The 24087-nt window shown below is 44.8% G+C and overlaps 1 long non-coding RNA gene across 1 annotated transcript; it reads right to left on the bottom strand.

The window, feature by feature from the left end:
* Positions 1-14534: 14534 nt before the first annotated feature.
* LOC148870931 (uncharacterized) lies at positions 14535-22429 on the bottom strand. Its single transcript, XR_016106920.1, has 2 exons — positions 21771-22429; positions 14535-15873 (listed from the first exon to the last, which is right to left on the bottom strand). It is a non-coding gene; the product is annotated as an uncharacterized LOC148870931 (long non-coding RNA).
* Between the last annotated feature and the right edge of the window lie 1658 nt (positions 22430-24087).

Raw genomic sequence — 24087 nt, 5'->3', positions numbered from 1 at the left:
TCTTTTCTTATCCAGGCATGTAAAAAACAAGGCACTGTAGAATATTAACAATTCGACAAAACTTTAAAGTCATACGACTCATACAATTAGGCTATGTTTGGTTTGAGGGAAAAGGTAGGGAAAGGAAGGGAAAGGTAATGAAACTTATACAAGATTTGTAAGATTTTTCCTATCTTTTCTTTCATTTCCCTACTTTTTCCACATTGTATAAGTTTCCCCACCTTTTCCTTCCTCTCCCAACCTTTTCCCTCAAATCAAACATAGCCTTATTTGATTAACAAGTTCTTATTTTGCCTAAATCAATAAATAAATGAACCCATGACTTAATAAAGAAGGTTGTGTAGGAGGTTTTAAAGCCCAAAAGCAATAAAGCCCCATTTATAGGCTTTGTGCTTTGAAGCTCAAAAGGTGATGATTTTAGATTATTATGTTCTTGAAGCAACTTACGACTTGGTGGCCGCGGGATGATCTAATAAGCTCAGTTATTCATCATCCCTCCCTTAAGGAGGTGCGAGTTCAAATTCATGGAAAGGTAGGCTTTCAGTCAAATGAATCACTGAATGCCAATAAGCCTATGCATGTAGCCTGACTGCCATTAGGGATGATTATGAAAAACGGAGAAACCAAAAATCGAACCAAATCAATGAGACCAAACTAAAAATTCAGATTAATTGAACTGATCGGTTTGGCATTTTTGAAAAAACAAAGGTATTGGTTCGGTTACAATTAACCAATATAAAAAATTGGTAATTAATCAAACTGACAGATGTACATATATATAAATATATAATATAATATGTTATTTAATATTTATAATATAACATTTAATATGTATTCCTAGCTTTTTTATTATATATTCATATATTTATTCATAATATCTATTATCAAATTCAAAAAACCAAAAAATTGACAAACCAAATTAGAGGTTGATCCAACTGATCAACTGGTTAACCAATCAGCTTCAATTCGATTTTGATTATCAGTTTTCCAAAAACCGATACTATTAATTTCGTTTGAAAAATAGGTCCATGTTTCAATTAACCAAATCGTGAACACTCCTAACTGCCACCACTAACCCGCTATTTTTTCTAATAAAATAAATAAATAATTATAATAAGAAAGAGGGAACTTACAAGAAAGTATTGGCACTGTATTTCCAACATTTAAGTGTCACTATACACAAAGTTCAGGGCCCAGATCTCATGAAAACGAAAATTCTGCACACATGGAATCCAATCACATATCGGGAATATCTCCCATAATGTTCCGTGTGGCTGGATGCCCATACTTGGAGAATTTGCGCAAAGGTTTTGTTTGTAGGAGATCCCATTGCCAAAGAAGAAGGGAAACTGGATTTGTTGCCTGCTTGGCTGTGTATCACGGTTATCAGCTGCTACGTAACCAATCAACAAAAAAAGAAAAAAAAAAATCACTAGTGAACACCAATTTTCTGTCACTGACATGTGGGGCCCATAGATACAGCCAAGCAAGCAACAGATCCTGAATACAACAGAGTTTCCTGCTCTAACTTTCAATTCACGGTATTCAAAAATTTGATTTCAAATTCAAGATTCAATATTATTGAATCGAATTTGGATAATTCGAATATCTAATCAATCAAATTTGGATATGACTTGATTCAATTCGATAATTATTCAAATTTGACCAGTTATTTAACTCTTATATATAATATATAAAATATTTAAATGTTTTATATAACTTATATATACAAATAATTTATATATTTATATACTTTATATAAATAAAATATTTATTAACTAGCTAAAATAATTAACTGGCAAAATTCGAATAAAATTGAATATTTAATCAAATTTGGATTTAAATATTATTTTTCAATATTCATCACATGGTTTTCAAAACTAGACTAGACCTAAAGGTTAGACCAAAAAAACCAGAAACTTATCAGGTGACCAGTTTCATTTTTCCCCAAAACCAGATATTTACAAAAAAAAAATGTTGATTTAATCAACAAACTGCTGCCCCAGGCAGTTGAACCATCCAAACTGTTCGATGGTTTTGACCGTTTTTTATTTTTTTATTCTTTTGTCAGAACGGGCCAACCATTCGACATGGAAACCAGACCCCTGACATGTTCGATCTCCAGGTTAGTTTTAAAAACCTTGATTCATCAGATATCAAATAGAATGAGGATATTGAATTTTCTAATTGGATTTAAACTAGAATATTGCCTAATTTGATTCAAATTCGATCAGTTTACACCCCTACTTCAAAGTTGTAACCATTAAGGTGGTGAGTCCCACTAACTCAACTCAAAAACAATTCCTAGATTTCGTTTCTTGAGCCAAGAAGCAAGCAGCAAAGTCTATAAGAAAGAAAACATTTAGAAATATATTTTATTAGATCAAGTATGTGAAGCCAACACTGCATTTACATGTGCCAAATAAAATACAACAGACACATACACACATATAAATCGTCCTTTATGTTTATCATACACTGATTTAGCATTGCAACATAACATACAGCCCAAATCTCAAAAGCCAACGTTTTTTCCAAACAAGACCTAAGGTTGTGTTTGGTTGTGATGGAGCGCGATCCGGCTGGTCTTAGCTGTCCGCTGCCTTGCTTCCGAACGGGGTAGCAGGGAACTTGAAACGGAGGAGATGGGAAAGCTCCGGGGGGAACCCGGTGTAAAGGCTCCGAAGCTCAAGTTATAATCCTTCAAAAGCAAGGTAATACCAGATAACGCAAAGTTTGCATACCTCCATTGTCAGGGGGCAGGTGGCTCTTATAGTCACTTCGTGCACTCGTCCCGGGGCCCTTGTCAGGTCAAGTATGATTACCCTTGTGCTTGTCAATTCGGTCGTCGTCCTTTCTGCTGAGACAGAACCGTCACTGCCTAACCGTCATCTAACTGGAGATGGCGGTGGCAGGTGGCCGTTTACGATGCTACCGCCAAACGTCAGATCCCAAGTCAGTCAGGCGCGACGCCCTTGGGCACGAACTTCCTTAGTGTCAGGCGTGGTATGACTTGTTTGGCTTCGGTGCCAAGTGATGCGAAGTGCTGAGCGAGGCGGTCTTGAGCTCGGAGGTGTCTACAGGTCAGTTTGGCGAGGTGTATCCCGAACCGTTACAAGGTGGGTAAGTTCGACGAAGTGTATCCCGAGCTGTTACAGTGGGTCAGTTCGGCGAAGTGTATCCCGAGCTGTCACAAGGTGGGTCAGTTCGGCGAAGTGTATCCCGAGCTGTCACAAGGTGGGTCAGTTCGGCGAAGTGTATCCCGAGCTGTTACAAGGGTCAGTTCGGCAACGTGTGTCCCGAGTTGTTACAAGGTGGGTCAGTTCGGCGAAGTGTATCCCGAGCTATTACAAGGGTCAGTTCGGCGAAGTGTGTCCCCTTGTTCCCGCCTAGGCTTGGCCCCTTTTGCCGAGCTGTTGTTTCTGCCACGTGTCACATAATAGAGAGGTCGGGCCAAATCTTCCTTCATCAATTGCCCCCCCTCCTTGCACCGGGGGTCTTGCCATGGTGCGGGGAGTTTTCGCGAGGTAGCAAGTGGATTTGTCCCGTCCTTCGAACCTTCACTGCACGAGACGCTTTTGCTAGGGTTCTTTCGGTTTCCGAGAAGGCTGGAAACGTGCTTAAGAATGCTGGTGGTTGTGACAGTGCGCGCTTTAAATTTCAAACCAATTCGTGCCGCTAGGACGTGACAATGGGTCATTTCAAAAAGGCGCGCCACTGCTGTACGTGCGCGGGCGATTGTCAGGGAGACGTGCAGCGCGTCAGTTTCGGAAAGACGCGTGTCGAAGCGACGTCAGTTTCAAAAAGACGTGCGCTGACGTTTCACTTTTTTCAGAAAGACGTGCGCCAATCACGTCTCAACCTTAGGGGTCGTGCGGTCAGTAAGAACGTGGGCCATCGGATCGTCTTCGGTCTGCACGATTGATTCTTGGTTACTGTAGCTATAAATAGTGGGGTACCCCAGTCGGTTTGTCACTTCTGCGGTTTGTCTACTGAGTTCGCGTCCAACCTTTCAGCTCGCATCCAAGTCTTTTCCAGCTCGCGTCAAGGCTGGTTATACAGTCTTCACGGTTCTTTGGCCTATTCTCAAACTTTCCGGTGAGTACTTTCTTGAATCCATCTTTTCTCCAATGTCTAGCTTTGATAGCTCAGACGATTCTTCGAGTAGGGCCGACGTAGGTTCCACCAACCGAGCCGTGTCCCTAGACTGCCTCAGTGATCCTGAGGTGGAGCTTGAGGACTATGAACCAGTAGGCCGAGTTGCTTCGGGCAGTTTGGCGTCTACCTCCCGCCGAGGTCGGATGCTAGACAGGTTTGGTCCTTCGACCATGACGCCTGAGGGGCTTCAATCCATACTTCTGTCTTACAATCTTCCTGGGGGCTACACATATTTTATTCCTTCGGGTAGCTTTCCTTGGGAACACGGTCCCGACGAGATCGTGATTTTTCGAGAGCAGCTCGCTGCAGGGTTGCGACTTCCTTTCCATCCCCTTCTCGTCGAAGTCATAAACCACTTCGGTGTCACCATTGGCCAGCTTCATCCGAACTCTATTCGGAACCTGGTGGGGACAATTTCCCTTTTTTGCAAGCAGAACTTTCCCTTAGACTTAGAGATATTCTCCTCTATCTTGATGCTCAAGAGACAGGCGGGTTCTCTTCCTGGGGGGAGACGGGCGTATTACCTTTCTCCTCGCCAGGGTTTCAAGCTTCTGCACGATCTTCCTAATAAGGTCCCGGCTTGGAAGCGGGACTACTTCGGCGTGCGAAGTGCACAAGGATGGCCCTTTCAGACCGGGTGGGGTGAGGCCGCTCCCGATTTGGGCGTAACTCTTGATAAAGAGACGGTGAAGGGTCTCCGGCAATGGGCACGGCAAGGCTTAAAGTGCCACCACTACTTAACGGAAGCCAAGCTTATTGCAGCCGGTCTGAGTTTGGATAGGTTTCTAGCTATGCGGTTTCTTGTTTGCTGTTCTTTCATTTTTTCTGATGTCGAACTCGTTTCTGCAGGTGTGATGGACGCGGAGAGAACTCGTGGGGGGTGCTTGTTTCAAGGTATGAAGAGGAGGAAGCTGGTCGCCAAACGAACTCGTACTGAGCTGCCCCTGGATGAGGAGCCCCAAGTTCCAGACCATACGCCGGAGGATCTGCCTAGGGAGCCCGAAGTGACTCCACCGGTGCACGAAACTGCTAGGGTGCCTTACGCTGAGACCACTCATACGGGCGCTCCTACGTACTCAAGTGCTCCTGCTCACTCCGGGTCTACTCATACGCGGGCTCGGACCTCAGGCTCGGGAGCTCAAGGGGAGTTTAGGAGCGTGTTGACGCCGAACTACGCTCTTCAGAAGAGTAGGGACGCTACTTTCCCTGAGGAGGTCGCGGCGTGGACCGATCTTCCCTTGAATCAGGTCGCTGGCCGTGCCGTAACACATGCCATGGTGGTAAGTTAGATTCTGTCTTCCTTTTTTATTCTGTTGCTTCTGTTGTCATTTGCTCACTTGTTTCTTTTGGTAGGTGAGTTCTTCAATTCATGCCTTGGCGGCCCAAGTGGAGAGGAGCTCGCGACAGGCGCGAGCTGCTGAGGCTGCCGCTCATGCTGCTGAAGAAGCCTTCCGTGCTGCAGAGGCAAATACCCGGGCTGCTGAGGCGGCTGCTTATGCTGCTGAAGAGGCTGCTCGCGTCGCGATGGCCAGACAGGCGAGGTCTCAGCGTGACGCCGAGGCCACGGGGGTAGTTGTCAAGCATATGGCGGACTTGAAGTTGGATTTGCAACATCAAGTCGAATATTTTCAGGAGGACATCAGGGAGAGAACACAGATTTTTTCCCAAGGCATTGAAGACGCCAAGAAGAAGGCAGTTGAAGACTACATTGCCTCTCCGCGTTTTGACGATCTGATGGTGGACTCTTACAGGAGGGGGTTCAAGTTGAGCCGGTAGATGATTCGGAATATGTACCCCGACCTCGATGTAAGTGCCATAACCACTTCGCGTATAACTCAGGAGATGGCCAATGCTGCCGATGGCGAGCCGGACTTTGAAGGAGAGGCAGGGCCTTCGGGTGTTGTTGAAGTGCCTTCCGATGGCGAAGAAGTGGCTTCGGGCATGTAAAATTATTATTATTTTCAATGTACTGTTTCTTGCAATGGAGTGTCTTTTTCCCCTTGCTCGTCTTCCCCGAACTGTTTCTTTGCCGGGTTATTAAATTTCCACGGTCTTTTATGCCGCGAACTAATTTTTTGCCGAGTGGATAATGTGCTCTTCTTTGTGTCTACGCCGAAGTTCCTCTTGGCTTGCCTCGTGGCACATAGGGCCTGATTTCGTCCACTTCGCTTGGTGGTTTATAGGTAGTATCGCCTTAAGTTCACGATGTTCCACGTTCGAGGTACTCGTTTGCCTTCCAAGGTTTCGAGTTCGTATGCGCCCCCGAGCGATCTTTTTACTTTATAGGGCCCTTCCCAATTAGGTCCAAGCTTGCCGATGCCAGGTTCAGGCACCATTATCTTACGGAGGACCAGGTCGCCGACTCGGAAGCTTCGTTGCTTTACTCTGCTATTGTAGTAGCGAGCTACCTGCTGCTGGTATGCCGTTGTTCGGATGTGCGCGAGGTCCCTTACATCGTCCAGTAGGTCGAGGTTGGTGCGTAACTCGTCTCTGTTCGTCCGATTGTCGTATGTTTCTAATCGCAACGTTGGTATTTCGATTTCCGCCGGGATCACTGCTTCAGTGCCGTAGGTGAGGTTGAAGGGGGTTTCTCCCGTGGCTGCTTTTTCGGTAGTTCGGTGAGCCCATAAGACACTTGGTAGCTCTTCGGCCCACAATCCCTTAGCTCGATCCAGACGTGCTTTCAGTCCGCGTAAGATGGCTCTGTTCATTACTTCCGTCTGACCGTTTTCCTGCGGGTGCACGACTGACGTGAAATTTTGCCGAATCCCCATGTTCTGGCACCAGTCTTAGAACTTGATATCCTCGAACTGTTTGCCGTTGTCGAAGATTAGTACCCGAGGTAACCCGAACCGACATACTATGTTCTTCCAGAAGAAGTTTTGTATGTTTCGAGCCGTAACAGTTGCCAGAGGTTCGGCTTCTATCCACTTCGTAAAGTAATCTACTGCCACAACTAAGAATTTTCTTCCGCCTGGTGCTGGTGGAAATGGCCCTAGGAGGTTGATGCCTCATTGTGCAAAGGACCACGGGCTGGCGAGGTATTTGAGGTCGGAGGCGGGTTGATGGTGGATGTTAGCGTGCTTCTGACACTTGTCGCATTTTCTGACGAGCTTGACAGCTTCTGCCTTCATTGTTGGCCAGTAATATCCTTGTCGAAGTGCCTTTTGGGCGAGTGCTCTGCCCCCCAAGTATCCGCCGCACAGGCCTTCATGAGTGTCGTAGAGTACGAACTCGGCTTCGGTAGGTCGCAGGCAACGCAAATAGGGAAGCGTGTACGACCGTCGGTATAACCGTTCGTCTATTATGACGTATTTGGCCGCCTGGCGCTGCACCCTCTTGGTCGCATTGCGTTCTACAGGGAGGGTTCCGTCTATCAGGAAGCTCGCGAGTGGATTGATCCAGCTCGGCTCTGCTTCTAAGACGGGAACGACCTCCTCTGTCCCTCCGAGAATACTAGGCCGAGGTAAGTCCTCTATGTACATAGTTCTCATATTGTTGTGACTCGTACTGGCTAACTGGGACAGGGCGTCAGCCTCAGTGTTTTCTGACCTCGGGATTTTCCTGATGATGTGTGACCGGAAGTTGAGCAGGGCTTCTTTTACTTTGGCCAAATATGCGATCATGGAGAGATCACGTGCTTCGTATTCGCCGGTAACTTGGTTTACCACGAGCTAAGAATCGTTGCAGATGACCAAGTGTTTTGCCTTTACCTTTCGCGCTAGGTCCAGCTCGGCGATCAACGCTTCGTACTCTGCCTCGTTGTTGGATGCCGCGAACTCAAAGCGTAGTGCGTATTCTAATTTTGTGCCGCCCGGGCTGCACAAGACTATTCCAGCTCCGCTGCCTTGCCGGTTCGAGGAGCCGTCCACGTGAAGGATCCAGGGCTCCTTATCCCAGTTCGCGCTTCGCCTGACCAGGAGAGATGCCACACTGGCTGCTACTTCACGGGGTTCGGCCTCTATGGGCTCAGGGGCTCCGGGTTCGCCCGAACTGGGGACCTCGGGCTTGACCTGTGGGGCTTCGTGACTGAAAGTGCACTCGGCGATAAAATCTGTCAAAGCTTGGGCCTTGATAGCGGTTCTCGGTTTGTACTGGAGGTCGTACTCGCTGAGTTCGATGGCCCATTTCGTCAGTCGACCGGAGACCTCGGGTTTGAGTAAAACTTGTCTAAGAGGTTTGTCAGTTAGGACGATGACGGTGTGAGCCTGGAAGTATGGGCGGAGTTTCCGAGCTGCTATTACTAGGGAGTATGCTAGTTTTTCTATCTCCGGGTACCTTGCCTCTACTCCCTGCAAAATTTTACTAACATAATATATGGGTCGTTGGACCCGGTCTGTTTCTTTTATCAGTACTGAACTGACCGCCTCGTCGCTCACCGAGAGGTACAGTTCTAAGACCTCGCCCACCTCGGGCCGGGCTAAGGTTGGCACACTAGCGAGGTAACCTTTTAGTTCGTCGAACGCGAACTGGCAGTCCTGGGTCCACTCGAACCCTTTGCCTTTGACTACCTTGAAGAAGGGTAGGCAGTGGTCTACTGACTTAGACAAGAAGCGGCTTAGAGCGACTATGCGGCCGTTTAGCCTCTGAACCTCTTTTACTTTCCGAGGTGGTTTCATATCTAGAATGGCTTTTATTTTGTCCGGATTGGCCTCAATACCGCGCCGATTGACAATGTAGCCTAGGAACTTGCCCGAGGTGACGTCGAAGACACACTTGTTGGGGTTCAACTTCATGCTAAAGTGATGCAGGATTTGGAAAACAGAATCTAAGTCTTGTATTAATTCTTGTGAAAACTAAGTCTTGATGACCATGTCGTCTACATAGCACTCTATCTTCGTACCAATCAGGGGCCGAAATAGCTTATTTACAAGTCTTTGGAAAGTCGCCCCGACATTTTTGGTTCGAAGGGCATGACTTTGTAGCAATACAGGCCGAACTCGGTTATGAAGCTGGTTTTTTCCTCATCGGATGGGTCCATCCTAACTTGGTTGTAGCCCGAGTAGGCGTCCAGGAAGCTAAGCAACTCGTTTCTCGAGGTCGCGTCCACTAGGCGGTCAATTCTGGGGAGGGGGAAGCAATCTTTCGGGCAAGCTCGGTTCAGGTCGGTATAGTCGACGCACATGCGCCACTTGCCGCTTGCCTTTTTTTACCAACACCGGGTTGGCCACCCAGCTCGGGTAATGGACTTCCTTTATGAAGTTTGCTACGAGGAGCTTCTCGACCTCCTCGTCGACCGCTCTCCAGCGTTCTGGGGTTAAGTTGCGTTTCTTCTGTCTAACGGGTCTGACTACAGGGTCAGTCTTAAGTTTGTGAGTTATCAGTCCGGGGCTAATGCCGGCCATGTCGGCCGCGGACCAGGCAAAAATATCTAAATTTTGAAGTAAAAAACTCACCAGTTCGGCTCGTAGGGGGTCTTCGATGGAAGCTTCGATGCTTAGTGTGCGAGCTGGGTCCGTAGCTGAAGTCGGGATTACGACTGTTTCCTCCGTGGGCAAAGCTCGCTCCTCACCTTGCTCTGCAGGTCGCTCCAGTTCGAGGTCGTCGGCCGCCTTGGTTTTTCCCTTCAGGGCGGCAACGTAGCACTTGCGGGACTCGAGCTGGTCGCCCTGCGCTACCCCTATACCGAAGTCCGTAGGGAACTTCATGGCCAAATAGTAGGTGGAGACCGCCGCCCGTAGGATATGCGTGATCGGTCGCCCTATTATGGCATTGTATGGTGAGGGGGTCGCGACTACCAGGAAATCATGGTTGAGTCTGACCGCACAAGGCCATGTGCCGACTTTCACAGGGACAGTTACTTTTCCGAGGGGCCTGACTTCCTCTCCGCTGAAACCTACCAGGGGAGTGTTCGCGGGCTTCAGCTCCCTCCTCTGTAACTGCAGCTGGTCAAATGCTGATTTGAAGAGGATGTCTGCTGAGCTGCCCGAATCTACGAATACGCGCCTGACTTCGAAGTCGCTGATCCTTAGCTTAATGACAAGCGCGTCATCATGGGGGTAGTGGACTCCTCGCGCGTCGTCCTCCGTGAAAAAGATTGGTTCTTCGGTCTTTGGTCTCTTTGGGGGGTTCCGTTCTTCGAGGGTTGCTTCGCGAACTGAAGTCCGGGCTACTGCCGAGGTACTCCCCGCTACCACCGAACCTCAACCTCCCACTATTACATGGATGGTTCCCCGAGCTAGCCTCTCTTCCGGAGGCTGCTTCTGCAATGGTTCGGCAGGTCTGTTGCTAGACTCGGGGGCATCCTTTTCGTGCTCCCCTTGCCGACCTGCTTTATTGTTATTGTTGTGCTGTACAAAGTTTCTCAAGTATCCGCGACGGATGAGCCCCTCTATCTCATCCCGGAGATTATTACATTGTTTGGTGCTATGACCATGGTCTCTATGGAAACTACAATACAAATTCTTATTTCTCTCGTTCGGATTTCCCTTTAGGCGAGGTGGCCACTTAACGTACGGAGCGTCTTTGATCGTCATTAAGATCTTTGTCCGCCTCGTGTTTAACGGCGTGTAGTTCGTCCGAACTGCTAGGGGGGCCCGGAATGACTGGTTCAGCTTCGGCTCCCGTGTCGGGTTTTTTTCTATTCACCGGGTTGGGGAGCTCGCCTTCTCTCTTCCTTTTCTCGTTCCCACCTTCGGTTCGTTGGTTGATTTCTTCCTCTGTCCTCATGAACTTATCCGCGAGTTTGAGGAATTCGGCCACGGTTGCGGGCTGGTTGGCCACCATGTGCCATTTGAATTCTTTGTGCGTCACCCCTCTTTTGGCCGCCGCGAGCTGCATTGCGGGGTTCAACCGCGGTATCTGCAAGCATGCTTCGTTGAATCGCTTGATGTAGCCCCTAATGGATTCTCCTTCTCTTTGGACTACTCCGAAGATGCTTTCCTCTGTTCTGGGGCACCGTCGGCTAGTGACGAAGTGTGTGGTGAAGACTTGCACGAACTGGGCCCAACACTTTATCGACCCGGGGGCCAGGTTCCTGTACCAAGTGCGGGCTACCCCCCTGAGGGTGGTGGTAAAGGCCACGCACATGCACGATTCGCTGGCCCTAGCGAGGTGCATTTGGGACTGAAATGCGTCAACATGGTCGTTGGGGTCGAAGGACCCGTCGTACTTGTCCAGAGGTGGGAGCTTGATGTCTCTGAGTAAGGGGACCGCCAGGAGTTTCGATGCGAGGGGGGAAGGAACCGAGAGAACCGGGGCAGCCCCTACCTCGTCCGAGCTCGTGTCTTTGCCTCTGAATTCCGACAAGGCGTGGGTGGCGGTTCGGCGACTTCGCCAGCGCCTTCGCCATTGAGCGAGCCTTGTGCTGGCGCTGCTGGCCTCCGTGTTATCGAGCTCGATGGACCCGAGATGCTGGTAGTTTGCCGCCAGGGCGCTGAATCGGTTTTTGGTGAGCGGGAGCTCGGGCTTGGAGCGCCGGGGTGCCGACCTCGCGGGCGAGGTTCCCAACCCGCCTGCGGGTTGCGAGGCGGGGATGACATTTTTCTCTCTTCGGCCTAGGGACGAGGCCTGGCTATTGGGGTGGTTCTGGGGCCGGGAGGCCTTCGCCTGGTGGGGGCGCCCATCCTGCGGGGAGGCCTTGACCGGCCTCGGAGCGGGGTGGCGAGGTGGAAGTAGTGGTTGGTTCAGTGGCAGTTGGGGGAACTACTGTTGATAGTGATACTGGGAGATGTTGTGCAGCACTTGGTGCTGGTGAAGCCGGTGTTGCTGGAACTATTGCATTTGGGCTTGCATTGCCCGCATGCACTACATCAGGTCCTCCAATCGGTTTTGGCTAGCTGCTAGGGGGACGGCAGTTGGTTCAGTGAAGGTTGTCTCAATGGGGAGAGGAAAGGGGACGCTTGTGGTAGGAGGGTTTACGGGTGCCATTGCTTGTGGCGCGTTCAAGATGGGGATCCCATCCGCCGAAAGGGGGATGGTGAACTGTCCAACGACACTACGGGGACTTGAAGTTGCTCCCCGGTGGCGTTTGTCTCCGTGCCACATCCGGTGTTGCTGGAGGAGGCCATGAGTATTGGGTTTTTTGAAGAAAAAGGGGTTATCGAAGTTTGGAGGGAGGCTTTTTGAAGCGGTTCCCACAGACAGCGCCAATTGATGGAGTGCGATCCGGCTGGTCTTAGCTGTCCGCTGCCTTGCTTCCGAACGGGGTAGCAGGGAACCTGAAACGGAGGAGATGGGAAAGCTCCGGGGGGAACCCGGTGTAAAGGCTCCGAAGCTCAAGTTATAATCCTTCAAAAGCAAGGTAATACCAGATAGCGCAAAGTTTGCATACCTCCGTTGTCAGGGGGCAGGTGGCTCTTATAGTCACTTCGTGCACTCGTCCCAGGGCCCTTGTCAGGTCAAGTATGATAACCCTTGTGCTTATCAATTCGGCTGTCGTCCTTTCTGCTGAGACAGAACCGTCACTGCCTAACCGTCATCTAACTGGAGATGGCGGCGTCAGTGGCGGTGGCAGGTGGCCGTTTAGGGTGCTATCGCCAAACGTCAGATCCCAAGTCAGTCAGGCGCGGCGCCCTTGGGCACGAACTTCCTTAGTGTCAGGCGTGGTACGACTTGTTTGGTTTCGGTGCCAAGTGATGTGAAGTGCTGAGCGAGGCGGTCTTGAGCTCGGAGGTGTCAACAGGTCAGTTCGGCGAGGTGTATCCCGAACCGTTACAAGGTGGGTCAGTTCGACGAAGTGTATCCCGAGCTGTTATAGTGGGTCAGTTCGGCGAAGTATATCCCGAGCTGTCACAAGGTGGGTCAGTTCGGCGAAGTGTATCCCGAGCTGTTACAAGGGTCAGTTCGGCAACGTATGTCCTAAGCTGTTACAAGGTGGGTCAGTTCGGCGAAGTGTATCCCGAGCTATTACAAGGGTTAGTTCGGCGAAGTGTGTCCCCTTGTTCCCGCCTAAGCTTGGCCCCTTTTGCCGAGCTGTTGTTTCTACCACGTGTCACATAATAGAGAGGTCGGGCCAAATCTTCCTTCATCAAGTTGCAATGCGAATAAATCTAGACTGATGCGAAACTGTGGCAGTGCAAATGATTTGAGTGTAAATTCTAACATGTTTTTGTTTCAAATTTTAGCTCATTTTGTTTGATTGCATTACAAATTAAGTAAATTACAACATAAAACATAATAAAACAAAACCCAAAACAACATTAAATGAGAATTTGCTCATTTACACTCCCATGCATTTATATTAATACGAATAAAATTGCACATTTGCACTACCACCAAACACAGCCCAAGTCTCATAAGGTTAAAAACAGCTCAGATCATTTTACAGCCTGGATAAGGACAATCTATATCTACAAGATGATATAATTGGTGTATATAGCATAAATAAAATTATAAAAATATGATAATATTATTTTAGTGGGCGGCAATGAAAAATGTCCAGTTGGATTGGTAAAACATTACCAGTTCATCACAATGTTCCAGTGGGACCCATTCATAAATAGGTTTGACCGTTGGAACATGAAAGAGGTGACAAGTTACGTGACTAGACCACATAAAAAAAAAGGATAAATTGCAAATTAATACCCAATATTTTAGGGTAGTCTCACTGAACTGAAAATTGCCATTTTAATCCCCACCATTAGCAATTTGTCAGTTATTGCATAATGACATGTAATTAAAATTTTTTTAAAAAAATACTAACACTATCCTCCAGAATAAGACATTGTTCCATCTTTTTTGAAACTGAAGCGAAGTAACAATAATCTTTCATTCTTTCATTCATTTTTTTCCTATATGGCCAGCCAGCTGGTTGGGAAGGTATCCTGCTTGTGGTAAGGGAGACTTGGGATCAAATCCCGCCTGTAATTGGGTTGGGGGATTATGCCTTTATGAGTTCGGGGATGGGGTGGGCTACCCTCACCCCCTCCGGGGGGTTGTGTAGCCCCTTAAAACGATACCCAAAAAAAGTCCCTACAACATATTTTTATATAAGCCATTGCTCTTGCCGTATACACGAGGGAAAACAAGGGCGAACACCACCATATCATGGTTGGGGAATCTGGTCTACATTAGAGCTTCTATTGTGATGGTGGAAATCATTAAAGGGCAGTTTGATAATTTTAATACCTAATATGACGTTCATTAACAGTAGAGGACTAAATTGACACTTTTTTGGAGTTCAGGTGGTATATTTTGAAGTTTGGGTATTAAAGTGAGACTACCCAAAGTCCCAGATACTAATCTTTAAATTATAAGAATTCAAAAGAGTGCTGATCTGGGCAAACCCACCCACAACGCCCATGAAAGGACAAAGGAGTGCCATTGTTCAGAAACATAACATGCATGCGTATTCTTATCTTTTAAGCAAAGTAGTACAAATTCAGCTATTAATTAAGTAAATAAAAAAATATTAAACCACCACACACAGGCCATTCTAATGAATTTCCCTTGCATATCACAAAAGTCAATTAAACCATCAGAATTAGTATCATCTAAGTAATCCATCTTTCTAGTATTTCCCCAGGTATGCCTTTCCTGTGGTGCACATGACAAGAGGACTAGAAACTAGAATACGTCATTCTGTCTATGGTGGGTTGGGGTTGTGGGTAGTGGGTACATGCATCAGAAACTCCAAGCTCACAATTCATTCATATTTGACTAAAGATGATAAGAGATCCTCCACCACTCAGTCCAGCCTAATTTGTAAAGATCACATGACAGAACCCATTGAATGCACGGCACCTTTGCCCTTTTGGGCAAAGTCCAATATAAACTTCTCTATCTTTGGATCGGCGGCCATTCACGTGTTCTTGATTCTGCACAGAAATATCTCCAATACATCTAAACCTTGCTGTTCATCGGTACCTGAATTGTAATGTAAAATGCCCAGCATCTGTTTCACTCGACAGATGCCCAATTCTTTGAAGACCCAAGTGCATAACCAGCTAAGCGACAACCTAATGACTTGAAGGTTCTTGTTTCAGTGGAGAAGGCGAGAAGCTAGGTGGCATCTGATTTTTCCTCAAAACATTAACTCTATAATTGCATTTACAAAAGGCAACATGAAGATGGTCAAAAGTATTTAACCTAATTTAATGGCTAACACCTAACACATACAGATTTTCCACTTAAGTTGAGATAAAGATGACAAATGCAGATCAGCAAGACGAATCAAGCAATTGCCACTGCATAAATATGGCAGACATATTATTAGTATTATAAGCACACTTTTGCTACTCAATTTTCAAAGGGTTTGGCATGTAGCCATATGCTTGAGATCAATCATCCAACTTAAGTGGGAAGTCCAAAGATGGCCACTGAGAAAATGCTTGTCCAATACTCCAAAACACAAGCCATTGATTTATCCAACAGCAGTGATGTTAGAATTTGTAGTTTTCTGTATACATAATATAACTAAGAAAAAAAATAGTTATGGTTACCTATACAAGTTAAATATATTATACTCCTGGGTTTCAGAGAATAACTACCAGTTAAAAAGCTGAAAAATATCAAAACTTTTTTTGCATTGAATAATCACCATCTTCATCTGGATTGTTTGTCTGGTTGCTCTTCTGAGCACTCTGTATCTCAGCAACCAGTTTATAACCAAGAAGCTAGAAATATGCATTACATCCATCTAGGTGAATATATATTCATTAAAGACAAGGAGCTACCTTTATTTTACCTGATCAGAGAATCTAGCTTGCTCTGAAATCTTATCTTCTATGGTACCAAACTACCAATCAGGTATGGAAAACAAAGAGAGATGCCCTGCTGCAAAAGAATGAAATTGAATAGAAGGGGGAATATGTAAGTGTGCACCTCACCAATACTAAATGAAGAAGAAAAAAAAAGTACGACATAAATGGATATATCCATAAAAGTGTAACCGTCTTTTGATCCATAACACCCATTGCAGCACAATGAGCAACAGGGTTAATAGTCAAATCTGCCACTTTCACCTCCCAAACTTGAAAATGATAGAAAAGAAAACTGTAAGTTAATGTGGAAGAGGCAAAGGGAACTTTTTACCCTAAATATAGCATGCAGAGATCCAGTCTTTGCATGCAATGGTTCTACACAAAACAATTGGCACTACATTGGTATGCTGTGTGTTCACAGCATCAGGATGTTCAACAAAGATTGGAAATAAGGCTTTGTTGAATCTGAATAGAGTATTTTTCTACAAGCGATGATTACTAATACTAAGACTATAAACTAAAACAAAATCATGTGTTATCAACAGGAAAATTTTCAATGCATATGCACATATGAGAAAAACTTTAACCCTGAGAAATTTTTATGATAATCCAAGGGAAGTTTTTTATCATTAACAGCATTTTTGCTAGTGGATAAATGATTCTTTATTTGTTCAAACAACCAAGCTTTTAATATTTGCTTGTACCATTAAAGAGGCTCCTTGAATCTAGCATTTTCCCCCAGATAATCTTATCCACAAGTTAGTCTGGTAGCTGAACTTAGGGATGGTAATGGTAGGTTTCAGTACATCTCCACTCCGTTCTATATTGAACCAAGCCTGACAAAATTAAAAAGGCTTAAACATATAAAGGAGTCTTATTGATCAGGCAAAAAAAAAACATATGAAGTAGTCCACACACTTGGTTTAGCCAATTCTATACCCATCTAGAGGTTTACCTTCACCAGCCCATCCTGAGGCAGTTTAATTTGACTAGGAGGGCAAGAAAACCACCATAATAGAGGATGTTTGGGTCTGATAACTTAATTCAAACCTCATCAACAAATAAGGCCAATAAGGCTTTAATGGCAAGAGAACTTGTGTGTATTTGCATTTGGATAAATGGTGTTACCAAGATAGTTCAAAAACAATGGGTCAAACCATGCAAATATTTGGTTGGCATGTGCTAAATCTTAACAATTTCCCGGCTGAAGTCAATAAAAAAACAACAGTATTTAGCATTCTTATACATGGTATCATGAGAGATAGGGTGGGGAAATTTGGGGTTAAGGATGGTTGAGGTAAGAAGTATTCTTCTTTAGCACAAAAGTTGAGGGGTCCCCTACCATGCGGAGAACTGATGTGGTCAATTAAAAAAAAAAAGCATGATCATATCAAGCCACCCAACTTATAGGGGAACTCCATATTGACCATATGAACAGTTTTCTCATCTATACCTGCTCTGGTCATAAACTGAGTCCGACTAGGATCACCACGTGGACCAACCGAGGATTGACAACTGACCAAGCCAAGGACTGCCCCACAGTCAGAGCAAGGAGAACCAATGCAAACTGAGGAGAAGTGATGTGGTGTCCTTTATACCCAGTTACCCACAAGTTTAAGCAGCAAGTTAGTGCTGAAACTAGACCTGGCAATTGAGTTTGGTGGGTTGGGTTTGGGTTGATTTCGGGTGGGATTGACCCATGGGTCAATTAGGATCATTCCAAAAAATAACTGAAATTTTAAAAAATAAAGAAAAAATACCTGAAAATGCCGAAATTAAAGGAAATAAACTTGAAATTCCAAAAAAAAAAAAACTCTAACATTTAACAATTCAAAGAGTAAAGACTGAATAGTAAAAATTAGAGTGGAAACTTCTAATAATGCATAAATAGTCCCAATTAGACATGGCAATCGTGTTAACGGGTTGACCCATGACCCAACCCAACCCAATTTTTTCCGGGTCGGGTCGGGTCATTCCCATATTTGGGTAGCTAAATATGAGACCCTAACCCTGTTTTTTCGGGTTGGGTTGGGTCAGGTTCGCAGGTTGGGTCAACTTTTTGCCAGGTCTAGCTGAAGCACCACATGTCCTGAATGTAGTGGGACATGTGGTGAATGCTGGCTAGCTCCTAACCAGTTGCCAAGGTCTGTGCAACAACTCTCAACCTCCTCATTCCGAAAATGGCGAGTTGTGTCACCCATGTCAGACAATGGCTCAAATGGTGATCACTTCAAAAGCTGATACATGTCCTACAAACAAGGAGCACAACGGCTCTTAGGGCACCCATATATAGGCATGCCACCCAAGGTGAGACTATACACTTTAGCTACCTAAGCCCCTTACTCTTAAGCTCTCTTGTTCACTAAGCTCTTCAGCTAATAGCCTAGTACATGTAGCTCGACTTGTCCAGCACAGTTTGGCCTAGCTGATCACCTTCTTGTCTTTTTACTGACTTGACTATTGGAGTCCTACTCCCCAAGGATTAGGAATGGCAACGAGGCGAGTTCAGGGCGGGGACTACATTCCCCATCCCCGTCCCCGATGCCCGTTGGGGAAAGAAATGCTCCTCCATCCCCGACCCTACCAGGGATGAGTTCCCCGTCAAAGACCCAAATCCCCGATTGCTTTTGAGAGAGAGACTTCAAACTTGCGAGTTGCGAGTTGCAAAGTTTCAGATCTGTAACATCTCACATCTGTTTGAGATTTCAAAAAGCAGAAATCAAACTTGTGAGCACTGAGTTGAGAGGAGAGACTGAGAGAGAGAGAGAGAGAACCGTTGCAGTCTTGCAGCGTTGTCTCGCTTGAGAGAGAGAGAGAGAGAGAGTACTGACAGGGCCTACTGATTACTGAAGACGATAGACAAAGAACGGAAGAAGGGTAGGGTTTTGAGTTTCAGCCGCCACCACAAGTTCTTTTCTCTATCTTTCTTCTTTGTCTGTCGAGTTAATTAGTTTAGGTAGTAGAAGAGAGTCAAGAGACTCTTGAGAGTCGATAGTTTTAAGTTTTTGTCTTTTACTCTTTTTGAGTTTTTGTTATTTGTGTAATTATAATATAATAATATTATATATATATATATACATATATTAATCAGGGCCGGGGCGGGGCGAGGATTGCATTCCCCACCCCCATCCCCAAACCCGATCGAGGATTCAGTTTTAGCCCCATCCCCGACCCCGACCCCGCCAAAGCACTCCCCATACCCAACCCCACCGAGTTAGGGAGCCTGGGTACATGTCAGGGATGGGGAAAATTGCCATCCCTACCAGGGATCCACTTAGGGCCTCTAGCTACTTGTGCTCATAGGTCATTGGGTCCAACTCAGCTTGTCTAGCTCACCTACTTGAGTATTTGCTTCTTGTCCACCTCAATTCAGACAGCATCAATACCAATCACATATTGGACAGTTTAATTGTGAATTGCAGCAAGTGATTTATTAACAAGAAAATTGCAAGAAGAAAAGAAGCACTTTATCAAGATGGCAAAGTCCCCAGCAATGAAACTTGGGAAGTAAAGATGGCATGATTGACACACCCTTGGTATATGTGTCACAAATGACAAGATCAGTTGTGGAGCAAAGAGCTCTAAGCAACCCATGAATCTTACATGTTGGCATGGTAGATAAGTTGATGGCCCAAAGAGAATCCATGTCTATAATTTTCAGCCTAGTAGACATCACCTTGTGGGACAAGCACCACCTATCTAGCCTCCTTCTAAATAAAAAAGTTTCAAACTTCAAATTGTTTCTGTTTTTTCTCAAACTTCAAATTGTTTCTGTTCAAGAGAGAATCTACTACACAATGAGGTACAAAATTGAAATGGATTAACACATTAAACATTCCCAATCTAGATGGACCTTTATTCGATGGATGGTACAGATTTCCAGTTTCCCATGCCATTCATCCATGTGGCTGGAAGAAGTAGATGATCAAGAGCATAAATCTGGACACGCACAAACACATAGGGCTGGGATTTGCTAGTCGAGTCATTCAGATAGATATACTTAGCAAGTCTTCCGCATGGAAGCATTCTTTGGGCCCCCATGTGCCCCAATAGTCACGAGGCAAGTTTTGGCTGGAACCTTGGGAAGTGCCTAAACTATGCCCTTTAGAAGATTAATATTACTTTTGAAGATATAAAAAAAAATGGTGGATACAGAGCTAGATAAACAACAAATGTCAAATTCAGAGGCAGCCCTACCCGATAGATGGTTGGATTGTCTAGATGACCTCTGTAAATGGTAGAAATAGAGAAACATGTAAAGAACCTAAGAGCGACCCAATTTAGACAAAAAATGCTTTATGAATATATTAGAAATTGATATGTTCAACAGCATTTTTTTGTTCAAATAACCTGTAAGTAAATAAAGCAATTGGTACTAAATCTCAAGAGTCTCTAGTGTTGCAGAACACAGCTAGTCTAACAGGAGAATTAGGCAAGAAAATGACAAATCATTGAAGAAATTGGACAAAAGGCAAGACTCTTCAATTTCACCCAGTTATATGACCATTTTGATGGCTCATATGTTGCAATTCTACCTTCACAATTACAACTCCAAGATAAGATACACTAATGCTACCAAAAACATGAACACACTACAAGAATCATATGCATGCAAAAAATGACAACTAGTCATTTGAAAAGATAATTTACTTTCTAGATGGATACATATGAAAAGCTCAAATCTCATGACATCAGATGCATTGAATTACTTTTATAAACACTCTGTTTCTCTGTTTTCAATTTTCAATAACTGCAATAGCAGTCACTAGTGTATTGCTGGATTGCTAGAGAAAAAGAACAACAAGAAACATGCATAGAAACACTTAGAAGAAAATTCCATAGAGAGGGGGGTGATGAAATATTATGTCAAGAATGATTGCGGTATAAATGATGATAACATATAGATGAATTGGCATGGGCAAGCCTAATAGTCACAATAAAGAGAATTACTGGATTTTTTCTGTCAGGAAAATAGCTTGTTTAATAAAAATGGTAAAATTTCCTTAGAAAAGAATACCTGCTACTGGTTGATCGAACAGATTCTTCTTGACTAATGAGGGCAGAAAATGCACAGCTTACACTAGATGTGACCATGGGCTGGGCTTAGCACCTATTGTAAGGGCATTCTGTAGGCCCAGTCCTGCCCCAACCAACACCTTGGGCTGGGCCTAGAAACTTTATATATTATTATTATATTATATAATATATATTGCATGTATCTTTTTCCGGTAAACATACTACATGTATCATATAATAATATTAGACATCATATAATATATAAAGATATATGTATGCTGGACCTGGGCCTGGGCCTGGGCCTGGACACAAAACCTAGGCTCAAGCCCAGAAATTTGCGGGCTAAGCCAGTCCAAATTAGGAATCATCACCCCTAGCTTACACTATAGCTGTATTGGCATTAAAATGTATTAGCAATATGCTCTATCAAATGCTCAACAAAAATGTGGAGAAATAAACAAAGTGACTTGCAGCAAAAATACAGAAGGCTAAGAGCAACGTTAATAAGAACAAAGTAACTGCAACATGAGTATTGCACACTCTGAGTAGTTCAAGTTCATAAGAACTTTTATTTTAATCGTGTATAATAGCAATGTTACCTGAAGAAGGTTGATAGAAAGGATCAAAGGACACCTAATCTCTGCTGTTCTTTACTAAACTAAAGTTTCGTGTCCTGGTAAAACTTAAAAGTTAAACTGTTTAATTGAATACAACAACAACTCAAATGTCCTGACTGATTCCTCTTTGGGGAGAACACCCATTACAGAAGTGTTTATGATCGGTAGTAATAACAAACTGAGATGCGAATGTAAGTAACAGTTGACTAAACAACATCCTGATGTTAGACAAAAGCAATGCATGAAAAACTTCAAGAACAAAAATGATTAATACCAGCACATGTTTTCAAGGATATGATCAAAGGCCCGGGTAATAGAAAAACCAAATAGAGATCACCTTCAGTTGTTTCTTATTTCTTAGCCATTTCTTCTTTCCTTCAAATAGCCTCGGCGAGCGCCAAAAGCCTTTCCAATGCAAGCTCTACGCCCTCGTTATCCGGGGCAATCTCATTGGCTTATCATGTCGAAAGCACGAACGAAACAAACAGTAACGGCATTAGGTCTCTGCCTTTCGAGAAAGCAGCGGATTTTGGATTGAAATCTGCTACATTGTTCTTCAACTTGACAATCGTTTCCTCGAAACTCAGTAACGGGTGACGGTTGACGGGCCTTCCCTTTTCGCCATTGTCGTCTTCTTCAATCTGGATACTTTGGTTTCTTCGGGTTGTTGGGGGTCATTTTCTTCCGAGCGGCAGCTGCTAGACAGTGGCCATTAGAACAGTGAGTTTAGGGTTTTCAAGGAGTCATAGAAAGGGGTTAGTAGAAGTAGCTGAGAGAAGAGAGGAACGGGGAGAATGGAGAAGACAGGTCGACGTCCAACACTCCAACCTACCAAAACCAAAATGAACTGACTAATCGACAAGGGTGCCAAAACGAGACTCTGGTTTTCTACTTTTTCTCTTGCACAACTGATCTATCCATCACCTTCACCTGTAGAAAGGGTCGGACTTTGGCCTATGGGTGGATAAATGGCGGGAAGCGCCCTCGTCACTAGTGGGCCGGGCTGAAAGTATTTGGCCAGATGGATTTTCGGGCCAAGCTCGGGCTCACGCTTTTCTAAATAAGTCTGACTGGACAATATATTAACATTATATATAATAAAAATATGTTAATAAAATAACATTTGTTTTTTCTTATTTAGACCAAGCATCGGGCTAAATAAGGGCTGGACACTGGTTTGGGCTTTTTTCTTAACAAAGAAGCAAAGCCGGCCCAAACCTTGCCCAGTCCGGTCAGTAAACAGGTTAATTCCAATGGGGACGGATACATCTGCGCCCCACAAAGAGATCGGATCTGCTCCTCACACCTGGCGCCTCAGAGGCGTCTCAGTCGCACACCCTATCATTCATTGGTAACATCTCTCGGTCTCATTAGTTATTATTCATGGAAGATGTTCTCAATGCACGATAGATGTGCATGTGAGGCGCTCATTTGTGAGGAGCAGATCCCGTCACCCCCACAATGTCCCACAGCACATCTCTGCTATGTATTGGGAACATCTCCTAATGATGATATCATCAGGAAATATTCCTAGTACATGACGGGGATGTGTTGTGGGACATTGTGGGGCTCACCCTTGTGGGGTGCAGATCTGAACTCGATAAATTATGTCTAAATTCAAAATGAGATTGAATTTGTCATTCCTTTCAAGCAAGCATTGTGCCGGGGACTCTTGGAGTACAAGTTGGGTTGGGCCAGTTGAACACCAACCCCCACCCAATAAAGGGTTAAGTTGTATTTGGCATTCTTTATTTTACTCATTTTTACAGTAAAAAATTTAGTATTCATTGAGTCAGGATCTACTCCTCACAAATGAGTGCCTTATAGATACATCCACCGTGCATTTTTCCATCAATATTCATTAATAAGTACGGGAGATGTTCATAATACATGGTAGGATGTACGTGTGAGGTGAAAGAATGGTAGGATCCATCTAATGGACGCCATAAAGGTTGCGGAATGGGTGGGCGAATTTCAAAAATTTTCCTACCTTCTCCCAACTGGGAATCATATTCCCTAAATTTAGAATACAATATTCAAGGATCCTACTTGAACCATAATCAAATCAGATCTGTACCAAAAGACAAATGGGAAGAATATACCTAATCCGGAGAAGCACTATCTCCCAAAGTTGGTGTTCACGCCCAAAGAGTGCTCCAAGATCCGTTCCTGCTGAAGATGACACAGCTGTGGATGGAACAGAACCAACAGGGTGCATCCTACACACTGGATCCTTCGCAAGTATCCTCTGGAAGCACTAAACACTGAATCTATTTCAGTCTTTCTTGCAAGACTGATGTCAAGAACAGATTTCTTGACTTTCTTTTCTGCAAAGATCTAATCTTGCAAAGGAGATGGCGGTGGCAGGAGGAGAACTCTAAAGGCGAAAAGGCTGAATTGCCTTTTTTTTTCTTTTCTGGAGTATGAGATCTGATCTCAATTCGTAGGAACCTTTCTTACGATTTTTCTTGATTCGAAATCTGTTGTATTTCTCTCCTTCTTGGTTAGGGTTTCTCCTCATTTCTTCTTGATTAAGAAACCTCCTAATTAGGAGTTATCCCAATCCAAATCAGTATTTGGATAGGGGATAATCTTAATCCTATCTGCAGATAAAGTTAGCTTACTCCTGATCTTATCAGGAGGTTACTAGATTC

The sequence above is a fragment of the Nelumbo lutea genome, chromosome 2, assembly GCF_056320005.1.
Source record: "Nelumbo lutea isolate HS-2025 chromosome 2, American lotus-T2T, whole genome shotgun sequence".
Lineage (NCBI taxonomy): Eukaryota > Viridiplantae > Streptophyta > Magnoliopsida > Proteales > Nelumbonaceae > Nelumbo > Nelumbo lutea.
This window is presented reverse-complemented; position numbering and strand designations above follow the sequence as displayed.